The sequence below is a fragment of the Hyperolius riggenbachi genome, chromosome 4 (assembly GCF_040937935.1).
Source record: "Hyperolius riggenbachi isolate aHypRig1 chromosome 4, aHypRig1.pri, whole genome shotgun sequence".
NCBI lineage: Eukaryota > Metazoa > Chordata > Amphibia > Anura > Hyperoliidae > Hyperolius > Hyperolius riggenbachi.
The window spans coordinates 12,426,193-12,446,769 of record NC_090649.1 but is presented as its reverse complement, the minus strand read 5'-3'; positions in this window follow the sequence as shown (position 1 = coordinate 12,446,769).

Sequence of the window (20,577 nt, the reverse complement as noted above, 5' to 3'; positions counted from 1 at the left end):
TGAGACTATATGTAGTGATGAGCTGTGTGTGACTCTATTCTGCAGACCTCCCTCCCTCCTACACACAGAGGATGGAGATGAGATGAGACTACATGTAGTGATGGGCTGTGTGTGACTCTATACTGCAGACCCCCTCCCTCCTACACACAGAGGATGGAGATGAGATGAGACTACATGTAGTGATGAGCTGTGTGTGACTTTACTCTGCAGACCCCCCTCCCTCCCTCCTACACACAGAGGATGGAGATGAGATGAGGCTACATATAGTGATGAGCTGTGTGTGACTCTATTCTGCAGACCCCCCTCCCTCCCTCCTACGCACAGAGGATGGAGATGAGATGACACTACATGTAGTGATGGGCTGTGTGTTACTCTATTCTGCAGACCCCCCCCCCTCCTACACACAGAGGATGGAGATGAGATGAGACTACATGTAGTGATGGGCTGTGTGTGACTCTATACTGCAGACCCCCTCCCTCCTACACACAGAGGATGGAGATGAGATAAGACTACATGTAGTGATGAGCTGTGTGTGACTCTATTCTGCAGACCTCCCTCCCTCCTACACACAGAGGATGGAGATGAGATGAGACTACATGTAGTGATGAGCTGTGTGTGACTCTATTCTGCAGACCTCCCTCCCTCCTACACACAGAGGATGGAGATGAGATGAGACTACATGTAGTGATGAGCTGTGTGTGACTCTATTCTGCAGACCCCCCTCCCTCCCCCTACACACAGAGGATGGAGATGAGATGAGACTACATGTAGTGATGAGCTGTGTGTGACTCTATTCTGCAGACCCCCTCCCTCCTACACACAGAGGATGGAGATGAGGCTACATGTAGTGATGAGCTGTGTGTGACTCTATTCTGCAGACCCCCCCCCCCCCCCTACACACAGAGGATGGAGATGAGACTACATGTAGTGATGGGCTGTGTGTGACTCTATTCTGCAGACCTCCTCCCTCCTACACACAGAGGATGGAGATGAGATGAGGCTACATGTAGTGATGGGCTGTGTGTGACTCTATTCTGCACACTCCCCTCCCTCCCTCCTACACACAGAGGATAGAGATGAGATGAGACTACATGTAGTGATGAGCTGTGTGTGACTCTATTCTGCAGACCCCTCCCTCCCTCCTACACACAGAGGATGGAGATGAGATGAGACTACATGTAGTGATGGGCTGTGTGTGACTCTATTCTGCAGAACCCCATCCCTCCCTCCTACACACAGAGGATGGAGATAAGATGAGGCTACATGTAGTGATGAGCTGTGTGTGACTCTATTCTGCAGACCCCCCTCCCCCCCCCCTACACACAGAGGATGGAGATGAGACTACATGTAGTGATGGGCTGTGTGTGACTCTATTCTGCAGACCTCCTCCCTCCTACACACAGAGGATGGAGATGAGATGAGACTACATGTAGTGATGAGCTGTGTGTGACTCTATTCTGCAGACCCCCCTCCCCCCCCCCTACACACAGAGGATGGAGATGAGATGAGACTACATGTAGTGATGGGCTGTGTGTGACTCTATACTGCAGACCCCCTCCCTCCTACACACAGAGGATGGAGATGAGATAAGGCTACATGTAGTGATGGGCTGTGTGTGACTCTATTCTGCACACTCCCCTCCCTCCCTCCTACACACAGAGGATGGAGATGAGATGAGACTACATGTAGTGATGAGCTGTGTGACTCTATTCTGCAGACCCTCCTCCCTCCCTCCTACACACAGAGGATGGAGATGAGATGAGACTACATGTAGTGATGAGCTGTGTGTGACTATTCTGCAGACCCCCCTCCCTCCCCCTACACACAGAGGATGGAGATGAGATGAGACTACATGTAGTGATGAGCTGTGTGTGACTCTATTCTGCAGACCTCCCTCCCTCCTACACACAGAGGATGGAGATGAGATGAGACTACATGTAGTGATGAGCTGTGTGTGACTCTATTCTGCAGACCCCCCTCCCTCCTACACACAGAGGATGGAGATGAGATGAGACTACATGTAGTGATGAGCTGTGTGTGACACTATTCTGCAGACCCCCCTCCCTCCCTCCTACACACAGAGGATGGAGATTAGATGAGACTACATGTAGTGATGAGCTGTGTGTGACTCTATTCTGCAGACCCCTCCCTCCCTCCTACACACAGAGGATGGAGATGAGATGAGACTACATGTAGTGATGAGCTGTGTGTGACTCTATTCTGCAGACCCCCCCCCCCCCTACACACAGAGGATGGAAATGAGATGAGACTACATGTAGTGATGAGCTTTGTGTGACACTATTCTGCAGACCCCTCCCTCCCTCCTACACACAGAGGATGGAGATGAGATGAGACTACATGTAGTGATGAGCTGTGTGTGACTCTATTCTGCAGACCCCTCCCTCCTACACACAGAGGATGGAGATGGTGCTACTCACATTATCCAGCAGAGTATGTGGGGTCCTCCTGTGATGGAACACTCAGTGTAAAACTACTCTTTATAAAGAGAAGTGTGATACATGAAAAGGTGAGTAGCTAACAGGGGAATATAATAAATGGTGCACAAACCTTCTTGGAAATATATTAATACAAAGATTTATTTTTCATCCTATTTACAATGCCTGATACAAAAAAAAGAGGGTGATGGAAAAAAAAAAAAACAAGAGATGTGAACTCCGATGTAAAGCAAAGTTTTTCAGAAAATTAAAATTCACCTTAACTTGATAAAAGTATGGAGTTCAACTTTTTCGGAACTCAAAGGTCACTCCATTTTGTTTGTAATGTCTTCATGACATGTTTTCTGCTTGTCCTTCTCTCTCTTCCCCGGACTCTTCATTTATTCTGTCTGGTTTCTAGAGGATGAGCTTCCTGGTGGCCATTTTGATGATGTCACTGCCTTATCCGGACATGGGCCGCCAGACTCCTCCCACTGCAATGAGGATTGTGCCAGTTATCAGTGGCAGTATGAAGACACGTGTATATAAACAAGCTATGCATTTGCATGTGTTGGCTAATGCTTGGAATACACCATGAGCAGGGCCGGATTTGTACTCTTTACCGCCCAAGGCCACTGTCACCAGCTTCAGTATATGTAGCTAGATGGCCCCTCCTCCCTTCCCTCTAGAATAGGTAACCTGATGACCCCTCCAGTATAGGTAGCCAGATGACCCCTCCCCCTTTCCTCTAGAATAGGTAACCTGATGACCCCTCCAGTATAGGTAGCCAGATGACCCCTCCCCCCTTCCTCTAGAATAGGTAACCTGATGACCCCTCCAGTATAGGTAGCCAGATGACCCCTCCCCCTTTCCTCTAGAATAGGTAACCTGATGACCCCTCCAGTATAGGTAGCCAGATGACCCCTCCCCCTTTCCTCTAGAATAGGTAACCTGATGACCCCTCCAGTATAGGTAGCCAGATGACCCCTCCCCCTTTCCTCTAGAATAGGTAACCTGATGACCCCTCCAGTATAGGTAGCCAGATGACCCCTCCCCCTTTCCTCTAGAATAGGTAACCTGATGACCCCTCCAGTATAGGTAGCCAGATGACCCCTCCCCCCTTCCCTCTAGAAGAGGTAACCTGATACCGCCCCAGTACAGGTAGCCAGATGACCCCTCCCTCCTTTCCCTCCAGTATAGGTAGCCTAATGACTCCATTAATCCCTCCTTTTCCCACACCCCCGCCCCTCCTGTTCAGTATAGGTAGCCAGCTCACCTTCACACCGCAGCAGCCATCAGAGTCGCTTATTTCTCCCCTGGTCTCCAGTGCAGAAGATTTCTCTTCCTTTCCGTCTCCAATGCTGGCCAAGTCCATAGCCGCCGGCCATAATGCAAATGTGCACAGAGAGCAAGGTGGCTGCTGCACAGGCCGCTGGCAGCAGAGTACTGCAGTCAGGCGCTCACCAGATCTTTCTGCATTGCAGTATTTGCAGTTTAGCCTGCTGCTTTGGTGCCCTCGCTCCCGCGGTGCCCTAGGCCATGGCCTAGGTGGCCTAGGCCTAAATCTTGCCCTGACCATGCATTTTTTCGGCAGATGGATGGCTCGATAGATCATTTCTGACAGGTCCGATCTGATTTTGATCATTTTTTTATCGATTTTCTCATAGAAGTGAAGAGAAATCGATCAGGAAAATGATCAGAAATTCGTTTGGAAAATAAATCTGCAAAAAAACCTAATGGTGTATTCCCAGCACAAGCCCAACTGTGGGTGATAATGATCACTGTTGCAGCCAGTTACAGTGATCATTCTTTAAAGAGAACCCGTGGCAGCATTTTCAAACCTTAATAGGTCACCAAGACATGTTCTGTGCACAATCACATGCCTCTGCATTGTGCTGCAGCCACCAGCCTCCCTCCCCCCGAGCTCTGCTGTCCCCCCAGCAAAATACCGCCAGGGCAGCAACAATCTGTTTGTTGCTAGCATCTTATTTACCTGCAAATGTCACACACTACAGGCTCCCCTGCCCCCGCTGCTCCCCACATCCGCTAGCTTCCTGCAATCGGAAGCTAAGCCGTGACTCAGGAAGTGCTTCCTGCTCCCATCCAGTGACTAAGCATTACCTTGTACTCATACTGTGCTGTGTGATCTCCATGCTCCCATCCAGTGACTAAGCATTACCTTGTACTCATACTGTGCTGTGTGATCTCCATGCACCATCCAGTGACTAAGCATTACCTTGTACTCATACTGTGCTGTGTGATCTCCATGCTCCATCCAGTGACTAAGCATTACCTTGTACTCATACTGTGCTGTGTGATCTCCATGCTCCCATCCAGTGACTAAGCATTACCTTGTACTCATACTGTGCTGTGTGATTCCCATGCTCCATCCAGTGACTAAGCATTACCTTGTACTCATACTGTGCTGTGTGATCTCCATGCTGCATCCAGTGACTAAGCATTACCTTGTACTCATACTGTGCTGTGTGATCTCCATGCTCCATCCAGTGACTAAGCATTGCCTTGTACTCATAGTGTGCTGTGTGATCTCCATGCTCCCATCCAGTGACTAAGCATTACCCTGTACTCATACTGTGCTGTGTGATCTCCATGCTGCATCCAGTGACTAAGCATTACCTTGTACTCATACTGTGCTGCGTGATCTCCATGCTGCATCCAGTGACTAAGCATTACCTGGTACTCATACTGTGCTGTGTGATCTCCATGCTCCATCCAGTGACTAAGCATTACCTTGTACTCATACTGTGCTGTGTGATCTCCATGCTCCCCTCCAGTGACTAAGCATTACCTTGTACTCATACTGTGCTGTGTGATCTCCATGCACCATCCAGTGACTAAGCATTACCTTGTACTCATACTGTGCTGCGTGATCTCCATGCTCCCCATCCAGTGACTGAGCATTACCTTGTACTCATACTGTGCTGTGTGATCTCCATGCTCCATCCAGTGACTAAGCATTACCTTGTACTCATACTGTGCTGCGTGCTCTCCAGGCTCCATCCAGTGACTAAGCATTACCTTGTACTCATACTGTGCTGTGTGATCTCCATGCTCCATCCAGTGACTAAGCATTACCTTGTACTCATACTATGGTGTGTGATCTCCATGCTCCATCCAGTGACTAAGCATTACCTTGTACTCATACTGTGCTGTGTGATCTCCATGCTCCATCCAGTGACTAAGCATTACCTTGTACTCATACTGTGCTGTGTGATCTCCATGCTCCATCCAGTGACTAAGCATTACCTTGTACTCATACTGTGCTGTGTGATCTCCATGCTCCCATCCAGTGACTAAGCATTACCTTGTACTCATACTGTGCTGTGTGATCTCCATGCCCTATCCAGTGACTAAGCATTACCTTGTACTCATACTGTGCTGTGTGATCTCCATGCTCCATCCAGTGACTAAGCATTACCTTGTACTAATACTGTGCTGTGTGATCTCCATGCACCATCCAGTGACTAAGCATTACCTTGTACTCATACTGTGCTGTGTGATCTCCATGCTCCATCCAGTGACTAAGCATTACCTTGTACTCATACTGTGCTGCGTGATCTCCATGCTGCATCCAGTGACTAAGCATTACCTTGTACTCATACTGTGCTGTGTGATCTCCATGCTCCCATCCAGTGACTAAGCATTACCTTGTACTCATACTGTGCTGTGTGATCTCCATGCTCTTTTCAGTGACTAAGCATTACCTTGTACTCATACTGTGCTGTGTGATCTCCATGCTCCATCCAGTGACTAAGCATTACCTTGTACTCATACTGTGCTGTGTGATCTCCATGCACCATCCAGTGACTAAGCATTACCTTGTACTCATACTGTGCTGTGTGATCTCCATGCTCCATCCAGTGACTAAGCATTACCTTGTACTCATACTGTGCTGCGTGATCTCCATGCTGCATCCAGTGACTAAGCATTACCTTGTACTCATACTGTGCTGTGTGATCTCCATGCTCCATCCAGTGACTAAGCATTACCTTGTACTCATACTGTGCTGTGTGATCTCCATGCACCATCCAGTGACTAAGCATTACCTTGTACTCATACTGTGCTGCGTGATCTCCATGCTCCCCATCCAGTGACTGAGCATTACCTTGTACTCATACTGTGCTGTGTGATCTCCATGCTCCATCCAGTGACTAAGCATTACCTTGTACTCATACTGTGCTGCGTGATCTCCAGGCTCCATCCAGTGACTAAGCATTACCTTGTACTCATACTGTGCTGTGTGATCTCCATGCTCCATCCAGTGACTAAGCATTACCTTGTACTCATACTGTGCTGTGTGATCTCCATGCTCCCCTCCAGTGACTAAGCATTACCTGGTACTCATACTATGGTGTGTGATCTCCATGCTCCATCCAGTGACTAAGCATTACCTTGTACTCATACTGTGCTGTGTGATCTCCATGCTCCATCCAGTGACTAAGCATTACCTTGTACTCATACTGTGCTGTGTGATCTCCATGCTCCATCCAGTGACTAAGCATTACCTTGTACTCATACTGTGCTGTGTGATCTCCATGCTCCCATTCAGTGACTAAGCATTACCTTGTACTCATACTGTGCTGTGTGATCTCCATGCTCTATCCAGTGACTAAGCATTACCTTGTACTCATACTGTGCTGTGTGATCTCCATGCTCCATCCAGTGACTAAGCATTACCTGGTACTCATACTGTGCTGTGTGATCCCCATGCTCCATCCAGTGACTAAGCATTACCTTGTACTCATACTGTGCTGTGGGATCTCCATGCTCCATCCAGTGACTGAGCATTACCTTGTACTCATACTGTGCTGTGTGATCTCCATGCTCCATCCAGTGACTAAGCATTACCTTGTACTCATACTGTGCTGTGTGATCTCCATGCTCCATCCAGTGACTAAGCATTACCTTGTACTCATACTGTGCTGTGGGATCTCCATGCTCCATCCAGTGACTAAGCATTACCTTGTACTCATACTGTGCTGTGTGATCTCCATGCTCCCATCCAGTGACTAAGCATTACCTTGTACTCATACTGTGCTGTGTGATCTCCATGCTCTATCCAGTGACTAAGCATTACCTTGTACTCATACTGTGCTGTGTGATCTCCATGCTCCATCCAGTGACTAAGCATTACCTGGTACTCATACTGTGCTGTGTGATCCCCATGCTCCATCCAGTGACTAAGCATTACCTTGTACTCATACTGTGCTGTGGGATCTCCATGCTCCATCCAGTGACTGAGCATTACCTTGTACTCATACTGTGCTGTGTGATCTCCATGCTCCATCCAGTGACTAAGCATTACCTTGTACTCATACTGTGCTGTGTGATCTCCATGCTCCATCCAGTGACTAAGCATTACCTTGTACTCATACTGTGCTGTGGGATCTCCATGCTCCCCTCCCGTGACTGAGCATTACCTTGTACTCATACTGTGCTGTGTGATCTCCATGTTCCATCCAGTGACTAAGCATTACCTTGTACTCATACTGTGCTGTGTGATCTCCATACTGCATCCAGTGACTAAGCATTACCTTGTACTCATACTGTGCTGTGTGATCTCCATACTGCATCCAGAGACTAAGCATTACCTTGTACTCATACTGTGCTGTGTGATCTCCATGCTCCGTCCAGTGACTAAGCATTACCTTGTACTCATACTGTGCTGTGTGATCTCCATGCTCCGTCCAGTGACTAAGCATTACCTTGTACTCATACTGTGCTGTGTGATCTCCATGCTCCCATCCAGTGACTGAGCATTACCTGGTACTCATACTGTGCTGTGTGATCGCCACGCTCCATCCAGTGACTAAGCATTACCTTGTACTCATACTGTGCTGTGTGATCTCCATTCTCCATCCAGTGACTAAGCATTACCTTGTACTCATACTGTGCTGTGTGATCTCCATGCCCCATCCAGTGACTTAGCATTACCTTGTACTCATACTGTGCTGTGTGATCTCCATGCTCCATCCAGTGACTAAGCATTACCTTGTACTCATACTGTGCTGTGTGATCTCCATGCTCCCCTCCAGTGACTAAGCATTACCTTGTACTCATACTGTGCTGTGTGATCTCCATGCTCCCATCCAGTGACTAAGCATTACCTTGTACTCATACTGTGCTGTGTGATCTCCATGCTCCCATCCAGTGACTAAGCATTACCTTGTACTCATACTGTGCTGTGTGATCTCCATGCTCCATCCAGTGACTAAGCATTACCTTGTACTCATACTGTGCTGTTTGATCTCCATGCTCCCCTCCAGTGACTAAGCATTACCTTGTACTCATACTATGCTGTGTGATCTCCATGCTCCATCCAGTGACTAAGCATTACCTTGTACTCATACTGTGCTGTGTGATCTCCATGCTCCCATCCAGTGACTAAGCATTACCTTGTACTTATACTGTGCTGTGTGATCTCCATGCTCCCATCCAGTGACTAAGCATTACCTTGTACTCATACTGTGCTGTGTGATCTCCATGCTCCCCTCCAGTGACTAAGCATTACCTTGTACTCATACTGTGCTGTGTGATCTCCATGCTCCCCTCCAGTGACTGACTAAGCATTACCTTGTACTCATACTGTGCTGTGTGATCTCCATGCTCCCATCCAGTGACTAAGCATTACCTTGTACTCATACTGTGCTGTGTGATCTCCATGCTCCCCTCCAGTGACTAAGCATTACCTTGTACTCATACTGTGCTGTGTGATCTCCATGCTCCATCCAGTGACTAAGCATTACCTTGTACTCATAATGTGCTGTGTGATCTCCATGCTCCATCCAGTGACTAAGCATTACCTTGTACTCATACTATGCTGTGTGATCTCCATGCTCCCATCCAGTGACTAAGCATTACCTTGTACTCATACTGTGCTGTGTGACCTCCATGCTCCATCCAGTGACTAAGCATTACCTTGTACTCATACTGTGCTGTGTGATCTCCATGCTCCCCTCCAGTGACTAAGCATTACCTTGTACTCATACTGTGCTGTGTGATCTCCATGCTCCATCCAGTGACTAAGCATTACCTTGTACTCATACTGTGCTGTGTGATCTCCATGCTCCCATCCAGTGACTAAGCATTACCTTGTACTCATACTGTGCTGTGTGATCTCCATGCTCCATCCAGTGACTAAGCATTACCTTGTACTCATACTGTGCTGTGTGATATCCATGCCCCATCCAGTGACTAAGCATTACCTTGTACTCATACTGTGCTGTGTGATCTGGTATTTCTTGAATTCCTGTATTGTCTTATTGCTGTTTGTCACACCTAAATATTAACTAATGTCCAGCGCTGCGTAATATGTTGGCATTTTATAAATACAATAAACAAATAATAAAGTAAATAAAATAAGGATACAGTAACAAAAGTTGACTCATAAATGGCACATTGAATTAAGATACAAAGGGACAGAAGGAAAAAATAAACACTGCAACAGTTGCGCTGTCATACATCCTCTACATTTCCTCTAGAAATGCCTATACCAGAGAACTTCTGATCTCTGATAAGGTCCGGAGCAGAGGGCCACCTCAGATCTTTATTTTCCAGGGGAAGCTCTATGAGCATCTATCAACTTCTCAAGCTTTAAAGCCTCATGAACCTGTTTAACCCGCTGCATAGCAGATGTAGGGGGCTTATTACTTCTCCCTAACTGTAGAATGAATGTCCTCACTATAAATAAAACACATAAAGTTGCAATAGTTTAACATGATCAGCAATATAAAGGCCCTCTAGCACACACACGGGAACTGATCTGGGAACAGTAGTCCGATAAAGCTTATCAATAGCATCTAGTATATTAGTCCAATACCTGGGCCAATTCCAAACCATGTGGATCGAACCCCCCTGGTCCTTTATACATCTCGGGAAGGGGGGGGGGGGGGGGAGATATCAAACCACCTCAGAGTAGACATTTAGGAGTAAACTGTAAAAGCTTTTGCGTAGCATTGACTGAGACCAGCGGCACCTCCTGAAGAGCCTCCAGCCATTCCTCCCCAGGAGGCTCAGGTACCCCCATCTTCTAGTTTTTCCTAAAATCAGGCAAGTAGAGTTGCTCAACTCCGGATCCAGATGAAATCTGAATAGTTGTTATTCAGATTTCATCCTGTTAAACTCAAATCACCTGTGCGGGGTGAGCGCGGGGGTTAATCTTACCATCATTACGTCTTCTTCGTCCGTCCCTCGGCGCCTCCCACGCTGTGCTCCACGCGTGTCATGTTACTACAAACACTTCCTCCTACAAACACTATATAACTGAAAATAAAAATATGAGGATATTTTCTTTACTTCTAATATTCTAGTAATTATCTGTACTATACAACCAATTCATTATATCATATTTTTTTTCGCCTGAGTGTCTCTTTAATGGACATTTTTAAAATGCAATGGCCACTGACTCTAGCGGTTAATAGCAAAGCACCCCATACATGCTAGAAAGAATGTTAAGAAGAACAGTGGGAATAAGAGGAAAAACGTTCTTTCAAAAAGACCTTGTAGAAATGAGTAAATGAGTATAGGGGTTCATAGTACCCCTTACCCATTTCCACAAAAGGTTAAATGAAATAAAAACACAACAGTGAGTAAAGTTCTTTATTAAAGTTTCTAAATTAATCATGAATACTTACCTTTAAAAAAGGTTCCAAAATCAATATCCTCAGAATCGTCTTTCTTTGGGTGGTACTTTTTGGTGAGAATTAATTTATTTTATATAGATTTTAAAGGGATAGATAAGGGGAATAATTATTTCTCTGTTCTGAGCCAATATAGTTTTAAAAAATCCAGACATTTTATTTGCCCGTTTGTCCTGGTTATTGCAATGTTTAAATTGTGTCCCTAGTACAATGTAGGGCAAAATGGCAATAATGTATCATTTGGAATTAAAGGTGTATTTTTTTCCATTTAGGGTTTTTTTATACTATATCTATAATTACAAGCTTTTATTTACAAAAATAACAGTAAAATACATTCATTACATACATATTAAAAGTACCTACGGTAATTTGAAAAAGCAATTTTAAAATTTAAAGGGAAAACATATTTAAAAATCAGTGCAATGTTAAAGGAAATTTGTACTGTTACTATACATTTTCAAAACTTCATGGCAGGGATCATACGTACGTCCACAGAAAACAGCCAGAGGACAGGTTTCTGCACAGGAATTTTAGCAGTATGGGTGCATGTGGGGGGTAACAAGGTTTTATGACAGACACAAACTCCCAAGTGTACCCCACCACAAAAGAATCCCCTAATCTGTGCTCCCCCTTCCCATTTGCAGAGTTACTGTGCAGCTGGCTGGGATTACAATAGACTCCTCCAGGCTCCTGGCTCTTGCCCCTAGAGGTGCAGGTCCCCTCTGTCTTCTCTGCAGAGCCTCTTATGCTCTAGTTCTTGATTCTCAGATTGGGAACTAGAGCCTGGACAGCACTGCAGAGAAGACAGAGGGAACCTCTAGGTGGAGCCCAGAGCCTGGAGGAGGTATCTATTGTAATACTCACCTGCTGCACCGTAATTCTGCAAATGGGGGGGGGGAGCACAGTAACATAAGGGTGGCTGAGGAGAGGGAGGGTAGAATTTGAGCCCCCTGCTTACAACATGCCTAAAGGCTGGAGCCTATCCAGCCTCAGCTCGGCCAGGTGCGGATTAATGACTCAGAGCGAGTGGCGTAGCAATAGGGGTTGCAGAGATAGTGATCGCTTTGGGGCCCTTGGGTCAGAGGAGCCCCTTGGGGCCCTCTCTCAAGCACAATATTAGCTCTCTATTGGTCCTGTGCTGGTAATAATCACATCTATAGATGCTTTGGATAGTAGTAATCATTAACAAACTGCTCCCCATCCCCTTCTTGCACCTCTGACACTGTAGTTGCCATTGGCAGGGATTGCTATGTATAGAGTGCTTGGGGGTAATCAGTAACAAGCTGTTCCCCATCCCCTTCTTGCACCTCTGACACTGTAGTTGCCATTGGCAGGTTTTGGTGCGCCGTATCCATTGTTATGTATAGAGTGCTTGGGGGGCCCCATTGTAAAACTTGCATCGGGGCCCACAGCTCCTTAGCTATGCCATTGCTTTTAGGGCTTCATTCACACTTATCAGAATTTGTCTGCATTGTGTATCTTTACAACTTTGTGTTGGCCGCACATCTAATGTATTTCAATGGCATCACATGTGTTCTGTTTTCCATTTTTTCTCTGCATTCTGTCTTTGTATCTTTGTACTGTGCTTTAAAATGGTGTTTTGTGTGTGATGTGATTTTCGCCGCATCCCCGACGCCAGTACAAATCTACGTTAATGTGCGCACTTGTGTCGCAGAGGGCCAGAAATCGTGTTACTCTATGGCGGTGCAGGGATTTTACAAAAGTTGGCATTGCGACGTTGTGGCGCGCTTGCACGGAGGAGTATTATAACGATACGCTTTTGTGCTCTTTTGCATACCAGAAGCAGGAACTGACAGCTTGTCACTTCCTGCTTGGCTTTTGGCCAGGCAGGGAACACAGCGTACTAACACGGTGTTCCCTGAAGGCCTGTTTCTGGCGGTGTGATGCGGTGCGGCGGACGTGATGCACCGCATTGCTGCTGCCAGTTTACAGTGTGAAACCGGCCTGTAGCTTCTGCAATCCAACATTGAACTGTTTTTTGTTTTTTTTAATGCTTTCCTCCTTTACATTTTAAAATCAATTTTTTCTCAAAAGCTACAAGGGTTTTTTTTTTTGTCATCTATGGGGGCTTCACAATTACCCAAAATATGACATTTCACAGTTTTTTCACTGTTCTTTCGGTTAGCCTTAATATACATGACATAATTTGGTTTCAATATCGTGTATAGGGGCTCTATGGACTTCACTGCAAATGCAAAAATTAGACAAATGCGGCAGTAATTTTGCATATTTTTTGCTAAGAGAAAATTAGGCAAATTCGTTGTGCAATAGTGTTTGGCAACTTTGCCCGCTTATCCCCAATGGCCAGCTAAAGGCACTGAATTTAGCACCTGTCAGCAGGAGCAGTAAAAAAGGGACCGGCAGCTAGTGGACAAAAAGGGAGCCACCATTCACTGGGCACCGAACAGGAAAAAAAGGCGCCGGAGATTAGGGAGGATCGGAATGAGCAAATTCCGTTCCGTCGGAATTGCGGAATTCCACCAGCGCTAAATTCCATCGTCATTACGATTCCACGGAATTTTGTGAATTTCCGTGGAATTCCGTATTGCGGCGGAAAAATTAAAGTGTAACAACTAGTAACTCAGCGGCTGCCGACACGCAGGGGGTGTCTGCAGCCGCTTCCTTCCCTGGCTCACAAGCATGCTCCGTTCCCTCGGCGTCTGGCACGCCGGGAACGGTCGGTTTTCTGACTCACAGGAGGTCTGTCTCACGCGGGCGCACACGGAGACAGGACCTTTATGCTTGCAGAAGGCGTGTCAGCTGACCTGCCGGTTGGCTGACGTCAGGGATGGCTCTCGCCGCTCGAATTGGTGGAAATCCGAGGTGGGAGTGGCTGAGAGTCTCCCTCTTCCTCATAAGCCTTCACTTGTCATTCGGTCCGCGTCTGCTGTCCTGAATACTTACGTGTCAGTGCTCAGACCTTAGACTAGATCCCAGGTGTTGAAACCAAGGACTTCACACCTAGACTAGGAATTGTTATATTGTTATTGGTTACCCGTGTATTATTCTGGCTATATCTCTGACCTTGCTTCCTGTCTAACGTTTCTGTACTTCTGCCTATCTGACCAGTTGCCGGACCTCTGCCTGTTACCTGTTATCCCTTTGCCTCACGATTCTGTACTATTACTTGTCTCTCTGTTGCCGAACTTTGCCTGTCTGACCACTCTGTCCTCACCAGTGGGCTTAGCCTCTGGTGAGGGATTCTTAGTATTATAACACCTGTTCCTCAGGTGTCCACTAGACTGCAGTACAGTCCTAATCACCTGCTCCTCAGGTGATTAGTAGTTGCAGTAGTGTTTGTATCACCTGCTCCTCGGGTGTCCACTAGACTGCAGTACAGTCTTAATCACCTGCTCCTCAGGTGATTAGTAGTTGCAGTATTGTTTGTAACACCTGCTCCTCGGGTGTCCACTAGACTGCAGTACAGTCCTAATCACCTGCTCCTCAGGTGATTAGTAGTTGCAGTATTGTTTGTAACACCTGCTCCTCAGGTGTCCACTAGACTGCAGTATAGTCTTGATCGCCTGCTCCCCAGGTGAACTCTAGGTTAGCAGTATAGTCTGAATCACCCGCTCCTCGGGAGATTCTCTCAGCATCACCAGTTGCTGGGGTTTGTTCTCTGATATACTGTCTGTGTATTATAGTATCTTACCAGCCCCTCTAGTAAGGTCTTGCAAAACTAATAAAGTTATGGTTGCACCAAGCACTACACTCTTAGCACCCTTTTAGCTATACTAGTATTATTGGTGATTCTGCAGATCACTATATGATTAGAAATCTGAGTTGCTACACCCAACCGTTACATAAAGTAATCGCAAATGAAACCTTTCAGATTTTATTACATGAAGAAACTATAAAAGAAAGTTATACACAATATTATATCATTATAATGATTATTTATATTTTATATCGTTTTTTAACAAACGTAACTATACGTTTCACTTTCAAAACAGGGAAGATTATCGAATTCACAATCTGCAATTTCATATACATTATTAAAGGTTTCCAATTTGTAAAACATTATTGTGAACAAAATACAACACAACTTTTTTTTATAAACATTATTGCCACTTATCGTTTACACCCCGCGCCCTTTTTTACTGACACCCTTTTTGCGCGTACACCCTGTCAGCTGCTCTTGTGCACTCTCCATGTGCTTGTAAACACTCAGTACTGGCCGTGGACAGACTTCCCTCTGTCGGCTGCTCTTGTGCACTGTCCATGTGCTTGTAAGCACTCAGTACTGGCCGTGGACAGGCTTCCCTCTGTCGGCTGCTCTTGTGCACTGTCCATGTGCTTGTAAGCACTCAGTACTGGCCGTGGACAGGCTTCCCCCCCATCGGCTGCTCTTGTGCCGTGCCCATGTGCTTGTAAGCACTCAGTACTGGCCGTGGACAGGCATCCCCCTGTCGGCTGCTCTTGTGCACTCTCCATGTGCTTGTAAGCACTCAGTACTGGCCGTGGACAGGCTTCCCCCCTGTCGGCTGCTCTTGTGCACTCTCCATGTGCTTGTAAGCACTCAGTACTGGCCGTGGACAGGCTTCCCCCCGTCGGCTGCTCTTGTGCACTCTCCATGTGCTTGTAAGCACTCAGTACTGGCCGTGGACAGGCTTCCCCCTGTCGGCTGCTCTTGTGCACTGCCCATGTGCTTGTAAGCACTCAGTACTGGCCGTGGACAGGCTTCCCCCCGTCGGCTGCTCTTGTGCACTCTCCATGTGCTTGTAAGCACTCAGTACTGGCCGTGGACAGGCTTCCCCCTGTCGGCTGCTCTTGTGCACTGCCCATGTGCTTGTAAGCACTCAGTACTGGCCTTGGACAGGCTTCCCCCTGTCGGCTGCTCTTGTGCACTCTCCATGTGCTTGTAAGCACTCAGTACTGGCCGTGGACAGGCTTCCCCCCCGTCGGCTGCTCTTGTGCACTCTCCATGTACTTGTAAGCACTCAGTACTGGCCGTGGACAGGCTCCCCCCCCCCCGTCGGCTGCTCTTGTGCACTGTCCATGTGCTTGTAAGCACTCAGTACTGGCCGTGGACAGGCTTCCCCCCTGTCAGCTGCTCTTGTGCACTCTCCATGTGCTTGTAAGCACTCAGTACTGGCCGTGGACAGGCTTCCCCCCCGTCGGCTGCTCTTGTGCACTCTCCATGTGCTTGTAAGCACTCAGTACTGGCCGTGGACAGGCTTCCCCCCGTTGGCTGCTCTTGTGCACTGTCCATGTGCTTGTAAGCACTCGGTACTGGCCGTGGACAGGCTTTCCCCCTGTCAGCTGCTCTTGTGCACTGTCCATGTGCTTGTAAGCACTCGGTACTGGCCGTGGACAGGCTTCCCCCTGTCAGCTGCTCTTGTGCACTGTCCATGTGCTTGTAAGCACTCGGTACTGGCCGTGGACAGGCTTCCCCCCTGTTGGCTGCTCTTGTGCACTCTCCATGTGCTTGTAAGCACTCAGTACTGGCCGTGGACAGGCTTCCCCCCGTTGGCTGCTCTTGTGCACTCTCCATGTGCTTGTAAGCACTCGGTACTGGCCGTGGACAGGCTTCCCCCCCCCATGAAGTCACATCCGAGCGCAGCCAAGCTCAGACGCAACAGCTTTGGAGTAATGGTGCTCATGCTCCATAAGGGGGCAGTGTATCCATCCTTCTGAAAGAGTCCTAAAAGAACACCAAGACAGTTAAGTGCTGAGTGCTACAATCAACATATGGTCGTGATCCTATACAATAAAACCTAACTATCCCTACTTCATCCACTTTCCCTGTCTGTCCATCTGAAGCTTTTTTGCACTGCGCATGTGCGGAGTACGGACAGCCGTTGGGACGGGAGGTCGGGCCAGGAAGCAGGGCGGACGGGTGCGTGCGTGTGGCGGACGGGTGTGCGAGCGTGCCGCAGGTGTGCCCGTGTCGGTGGGCACGCGTGTGCGCGCTGCCTGCCGGCGGTAACTTTACTACCTGGAGCCCATTTTTAAATGGGCTTAGGTAGCCTAGTAAGATACAAAATGATAAAAAAGTGCTAAATATAAAACACCCAACACTGATGCAAGTAAAGGAAAATAAGGCAAATATTTATACAAAATCTAAATGTAAAACAACAAGAAAATTCAATCAGATCAGAATGTATTGTGGGAAGAAAAAAAGAAGACAGAAGTTCGGCTGACATCCAAGCATATGAAATATAATTTGGCCATTCAGTGCCAATGGCTGGGCTGGTTGGGTCAGATCTCCTGATTGTGTTGAGTGTTTTGGGCAGCTTGAACTGAACTTAGTGCCCAATATTTTGGACACTCTTGGGCTTGATTCACAAAGTGGTGCTAACTGTTTAGCACGGCTGTGCTAAACAGTTAGCACATGAAGTGCCGTTCACAGACTTTTGCGCGCGCAATTTGCCGCGATTCGCGCGATGTGTTACACACATGTGAATAGTGACCCTAACAAAAACACAGCAGGGGGCACTGTGGCTGGAATGAGGGGTGTGTGGCTACAAGCAGGGGGCACTGTGGCGGGTCTGATGGACCATTAATACACAAATGTTTTTACATTGACAAGTTCAATCATTTCAGTTGTGTCCTCAGGATTTGGAGAATTGTTTGATTTGGAACTTCCCATGGTTGTCACAGTTTGGTGGTCCATGCTGTCCAGGTGGGGTATCAGTTCCAGGAACCTTCTCACCATCAGAGGTCACACACCAGCAGTACCCGGAGCTGCCGCTGCTGCATTGTACAGGTTCATAGTTTCCATGCTGATCACAGCGAGGAACAAATATTACCGTCTTTAGAGATTTCTGACTTTGTTTTAATGCCTCTCGAAGGTCCTTCTGACACATTGTCATTCCTGTGGACACATGGAAATAGTAAATAAACATCTATGGTGGTATAAAGCCATCATTCATGTTATCAGCAATGCCTCAGTTAGTTGTGTAACACCAGCACATTACAGGGAGTGCAGAATTATTAGGCAAATGAGTATTTTGACCACATCATCCTCTTTATGCATGTTGTCTTACTCCAAGCTGTATAGGCTCGAAAGCCTACTACCAATTAAGCATATTAGGTGATGTGCATCTCTGTAATGAGAAGGGGTGTGGTCTAATGACATCAACACCCTATATCAGGTGTGCATAATTATTAGGCAACTTCCTTTCCTTTGACAAAATGGGTCAAAAGAAGGACTTGACAGGCTCAGAAAAGTCAAAAATAGAGAGATATCTTGCAAAGGGATGCAGCACTCTTAAAATTGCAAAGCTTCTGAAGCGTGATCATCGAACAATCAAGCGTTTCATTCAAAATAGTCAACAGGGTCGCAAGAAGCGTGTGGAAAAACCAAGGCGCAAAATAACTGCCCATAAACTGAGGAAAGTCAAGCGTGCAGCTGCCAAGATGCCACTTGCCACCAGTTTGGCCATATTTCAGAGCTGCAACATCACTGGAGTGTCCAAAAGCACAAGGTGTGCAATACTCAGAGACATGGCCAAGGTAAGAAAGGCTGAAAGACGACCACCACTGAACAAGACACACAAGCTGAAACGTCAAGACTGGGCCAAGAAATATCTCAAGACTGATTCTTCTAAGGTTTTATAGACTGATGAAATGAGAGTGAGTCTTGATGGGCCAGATGGATGGGCCCGTGGCTGGATTGGTAAAGGGCAGAGAGCTCCAGCCCGACTCAGATGCCAGCAAGGTGGAGGTGGAGTACTGGTTTGGGCTGGTATCATCAAAGATGAGCTTGTGGGGCCTTTTCGGGTTGAGGATGGAGTCAAGCTCAACTCCCAGTCCTACTGCCAGTTTCTGGAAAAAACCTTCTTCAAGCAGTAGTTCAGGAAGAAGTCTGCATCCTTCAAGAAAAACATGATTTTCATGCAGGACAATGCTCCATAACACACGTCCAAGTACTCCACAGCGTGGCTGGCAAGAAAGGGTATAAAAGAAGAAAAACTAATGACATGGCCTCCTTGTTCACCTGATCTGAACCCCATTGATAACCTGTGGTCCATCATAAAATGTGAGATTTACAAGGAGGGAAAACAGTACATCTCTCTGAACAGTGTCTGGGAGGCTGTGGTTGCTGCTGCACGCAATGTTGATGGTGAACAGATCAAAACACTGACAGAATCCATGGATGGCAGGCTTTTGAGTGTCCTTGCAAAGAAAGGTGGCTATATTGGTCACTGATTTGTTTTTGTTTTGTTTTTGAATGTCAGAAATGTATATTTGTGAATGTTGAGATGTTATATTGGTTTCACTGGTAAAAAATAAATAATTGAAATGGGTATATATTTGTTTTTTGTTAAGTTGCCTAATAATTATGCACAGCAATAGTCACCTGCACACACACAGATATCCCCTAAAATAGCTAAAACTAAAAACAAACTAAAAACTACTTTCAAAAATATTCAGCTTTGATATTAATGAGTTTTTTGGGTTCATTGAGAACATGGTTGTTGTTCAATAATAAAATTATTCCTCAAAAATACAACTTGCCTAATAATTCTGCACTCCCTGTATACAGCACATGAATTGAATTGGTTATAAGTTGTGTACATACAGTGGTTGTGTCTCTGGAAATTAATATTTATGGTCACTTCAGGTGATAATTCCCTGTATATAAAGACATGCCCGATGTCTGCCTTGGTTCCACCAGGTCTCCACCTCTACTTTTAAAATATGTGTGTCTCTAGAAGCATGCAGGCTCTCCGTGCAGAGCTGTTTATGTGGCTACAGACAGGGGGCACTGTGGCTGGAATGTGGGTCATGTGGCTACAGACAGGAGGCACTGTGGCTGGAATGAGGGTGATGTGGCTACAGACAGGGGGCACTGTGGCTGGAATGTGGGTCATGTGGCTACAGACAGGAGGCACTGTGGCTGGAATGAGGGTGATGTGGCTACAGACAGGGGGCACTGTGGGTGGAATGAGGGTGATGTGATTACAGACAGGGGGCACTGTGGCTGGAATGAGGGAGTGTGGCTACAGACAGGGGGCACTGTGGCTGGAATGAGAGTGATGTGGCTACAGACAGGGGGCACTGTGGCTGGAATGAGGGTGATGTGGCTACAGACAGGGGGCACTGTGGCTGGAATGAGGGTGATGTGGCTACAGACAGGGGGCACTGTGGCTGGAATGAGGGTGATGTGGCTACAGACAGGGGGCACTGTGGCTGGAATGAGGGGGATGTGGCTACAGACAGGGGGCACTGTGGCTGGAATGAGGATGATGTGGCTACAGACAGGGGCACTGTGGCTGGAATGAGGGGGATGTGGCTACAGACAGGGGGCACTGTGGCTGGAATGAGGGTGATGTGGCTACAGACAGGGGGCACTGTGGCTGGAATGAGTGTGATGTGGCTACAGACAGGGGGCACTGTGGCTGGAATGAGGGTGATGTGGCTACAGACAGGGGGCACTGTGGCTGGAATGAGGCTGATGTGGCTACAGACAGGGGGCACTGTGGCTGGAATGAGGGTGATGTGGCTACAGACAG